We start from the raw sequence: 3,847 nt of genomic DNA, 5'->3' as shown, positions 1-3,847 counted from the left end.
ATCCTTAGACTTTACAATTTTCACTGGATATGTTTTATCCTTAGACTTTACAATTTTCACTGGATATTTCAAATTTAATGTGGTAAGCCATTTCCACTTGATAGATGAGCTGTTTCTTCAAGGCAGGAACTCATCTTCCTTGTCTTCCAGGTTTGCTTCAATTCTACATCTTTAGGTGTTTTACACCAATAGCCCACATACTGGCTTTCCATCCTTCATCTAACACATCTCAGGTGTTCTCTTGTCTCTTGAACCAGTCTATTTTTTCCCCTTATAAGCTGCTGCCGGGGATTGGTTTGTAAGTAGCCATGTTTTATGTCACGATATTCATTACCATCACCATTTGTAGATGAAGCAAGTTGGGAATGGAGAAGTTAGGTGCATTGCCTGTCTTAGTCATTTTCTACAGCTGTAACAAAATACAACAAAATAGGCAATTTATAAACAACAGAGGTTTATTTGGCTCACAGCTCTGGAGGTTGTGAAGTCAAAGAGCACGGTTCTGGCACCCGAGAGTCATCCCATAGAGAAGTATCATATAATGAACCAGGGTGAGAGGCAGAGAGAAAATGGGGGATTCACACACCCTTTATCAGGAGCCCATTCCTGTGAAGACAAACCAGCTCCTGCAATAACTAACCCACTCATGCAATAATGAGAATAATCCATTAATCATCTCTTCTCAACACTATTAAACACTATTACAATGGCAATTAAATTTCAACATGTGTTTTGGAGGGTACATTTAACCCATAGCATTGTCCAGGATTAATTGGCTTATCCAAGCAGAGTCAAGAAGCTCAAAGGAAACCATCAAATTCTCTCAAGATGGACAGAACTGGCATTGCTCCACATTCTCTCTGGTTTTCCATCCACTCTTGAACCAATGACAAACCCAAAACACCATGACATATCTTGGTCCAGTGGGAGAACAACCCCCAGAGGTCCACTGTAAATGCCCTGGCCTCTCCTGCTGAGGAACCTCCCATGAAGCCACAAACACTGGATTAGGAGGAGCAGAGGGACATTAAGATGCCTCTACCTGTTGTGTATATTGTCCAAGCACATTCAAGGTAACTAATAGGACCCTCTGCCTCCCGCTCCTCCCAGTGCACATATTCTAAAACGTCCTTCCAAATGCTAAATACATCAGATGGTGGCAAAAACAAAAACACCACACAAGTGACAGCTTATAGACTCAACCTGTTTTTCTTTCCCAGGCAGAAGCTTGTCCACACTTCAGCGCTTTTACAGCCTTTATTAAGAGAAGCGAGAACTCAGTCTATTTGATTTATAATTGAAAATCATAAACTATAGCATTCACCTGCTGTTCCCATGCGCTGGTGAAATGATACAAGGCTATTTCATCACTCAGCCTCGTAATTGGCATGAGCCAACATCAGTATGCACCATGGCGTTCCCAGAGGCCTACTAACAAGTTGATACAACTGCACAGGCTGGAGAGCAGAAATTTAGTGAAAATATTATTTTGTGCTGATTTGTTCTCTAGCTCCTGCTTCATGGAGAGTCACCGGGAAGCACAAGGGCACTTCATTAGTAGGGTAGAGGAAGAGCAGGCTTGGGTCCAGGGTGCACATGTTGCTCTCAGACAATGATTTTTTTGCTTGTCCAAACTTTAGGCTCTTGAATTGCCCACCACCCAAGCCCAGCTGTGGACTTCCTTGAAAAATTCAGGTTTATCAAGACTCCCCCCACCTTTGATATCTGATCACCCTCACTGTCTGACTGGGTTCCTCATCCTCCACCATCCTCCAGGTGATGTCTGGTTACCCTGGCCTGTCCTCAGCAAGAATTCTGTTAGGTCACATTAACCAGAATACCTTGAGCCCTGATGCTTCCTCCTAGTATCTTTCCATCCGCCTCCTCCCACCCTGCTCCTTGGCTGTAAGTTCTCACTTGCCTGTGCTGTATTTGGAGTTAAGTGCAATATCTTTCCCACTGCAAAATCCCTATAGCTATCTCAGTGGTTCTGAATGCTTTATCAAGTGGCACTGAGTATTTTTTCTAATTTTTTAATACCTCCTAGAATCCCTTTCCTCTGCTAGAGGAAGGCAAGCAATAGCCCTACCCTTGGCCATACATTAACTTCAGCCGAGAGCAGATCTAGATGCTGCCTTCTGCACCACCATCACTACCATCAGTGGAACCCACTAGGGCTTGTCAGGTTAGAGAAATCATGGTCTTGACCCTCAGAGAGCTCTCCTTTGGGGTCTGAGGACATGACCACCCTGGCAGGGCTGTCCTGCTCAGCATCTTTCTGCCTCATCCACAGCCTCGTCTGGACCGGGCTCTAGAGATACTGAGGTGACTCAGAGACCCGCTGTCCCCTTAGGGCTCCTAATTGAAGTATGGATAGCAGGTTGGGAGGAATACATCATAGGGACAGAAGTTTAAAAAGTAGCTCAAAGAGTTGGCAGGGTGGAGTCAGGCTACTTTTGACCTCGTCTCTCCAGAATCTCCATTAGAGGTGTCATGACCATTATCAGCTGCCAAAACCCAACCACAGTGAGTTTATGAGAGGGCAGCAGGCCCTCCTGAGGCTGGGACACAGGGTGGTGAGGTAAACTACAGGGAGCAGGCCGGGTGCAGTGACTCACGCCTGTAATCCCAGCACTTTGGGAGGCCAAGGCAGGTGAATCACAAGGTCAGGTCAACATAGTGAAATTCTATCTCTACTAAAAATACAAAAAAAGAAAAAAAGAAAAGAAAATTCACTGGGTGTGGTGGCAGGTGCCTGTAATCCTAGCTACTTGGGAGACTGAGGCAGGAGAATCACTTGAACCCAAGAGGCAGAGGTTGCAGTGAGCTGAGATCACACCACTGCACTCCAGCCTGGGCAACAGTGTGGGGATCTGTCTCAAAATAACAGCAACAACAAAAACAAAACAAAAACAAACTGCAGGGAGCCCTTCTGGTATCATACAGGTGACAGTAGAGGCTGGGATGCTGCTTAGAAACTGGGGTGGCCCCTTTGTGTTGCTGGTCACAAATGTTTACTCATCTGACATTAATACAATGGAATTTTTTGAATAATGTTTTTAATTAGCAAAAAGAGGGATGAAACCAAGAAGTATTGTATATACGTATGAGCCAGGCATTCTTATAACATTATATCATTTTTGTTTTATTTTAAAAATTAACATGCCTTTGTTGCATTTGCATTTGAGGTCTTTGTCATAAATCCTTTGCCTAGGACAATGTCCAGAAGAGTTTTTTCTAGGTTTTCTTCAGAATTTTTATAGGTTTTGGTGTTAGATTAAGTCTTTACTCCATCTTGAGTTGATTTTTACATATGGTGAGAGACACTTTCATTCTTCTATACATGACTATCTAGTTTTCTCAGCACCATTTATTGAGTAAGGTGTCCTTTCCCCAATGTCTGTTTTTCACTGGTTTGTCAAAGATCAGTTGGTTGTAGATATTTGGCTCTATTTCTGGGTTCTCTATTCTGTTCCCATTGGTCTATGATATTTTTATATTAGTGCCATGCTGTTTTGGTTGCTACAGCCTTGTAGAATAATTTGAAGTTGGGTAATGTGATGCCTTCAGATTTGTTCTTTTTGATTTGGATGCTTTGGCTATTCAGGATCTTTTTTGGCTGTGTAGGGATTTTAGGATTGTTTTTTCTAATTCTGTGAAAAATGACGTTGGCACTTTGATAGAACCTGCATTGAATCTATACATTGTTTGCGGCAGTATGGTCATTTTCTGGCCCACAAGCATGGGATGTTCTTCCATTTGTTTGTGTAATCTATGATTTCTTTCAGCTGTGTTTTGTGATTCTCCTTGCAGAGCTATTTCACCTCCTTGGCTAGGTATATTGCTA

The 3,847-nt window shown here is 42.9% G+C and overlaps 1 long non-coding RNA gene across 1 annotated transcript; it reads right to left on the bottom strand.

The window, feature by feature from the left end:
• Positions 1–3,167: 3,167 nt before the first annotated feature.
• Positions 3,168–3,365, bottom strand: LOC108286855. The gene is made up of 2 exons (XR_001818109.1): positions 3,328–3,365; positions 3,168–3,246 (listed from the first exon to the last, which is right to left on the bottom strand). It is a non-coding gene; the product is annotated as an uncharacterized LOC108286855 (long non-coding RNA).
• Between the last annotated feature and the right edge of the window lie 482 nt (positions 3,366–3,847).

This window comes from Cebus imitator, unplaced genomic scaffold (genome assembly GCF_001604975.1).
Source record: "Cebus imitator isolate Cc_AM_T3 unplaced genomic scaffold, Cebus_imitator-1.0 Scaffold329, whole genome shotgun sequence".
NCBI lineage: Eukaryota > Metazoa > Chordata > Mammalia > Primates > Cebidae > Cebus > Cebus imitator.
This window is presented reverse-complemented; position numbering and strand designations above follow the sequence as displayed.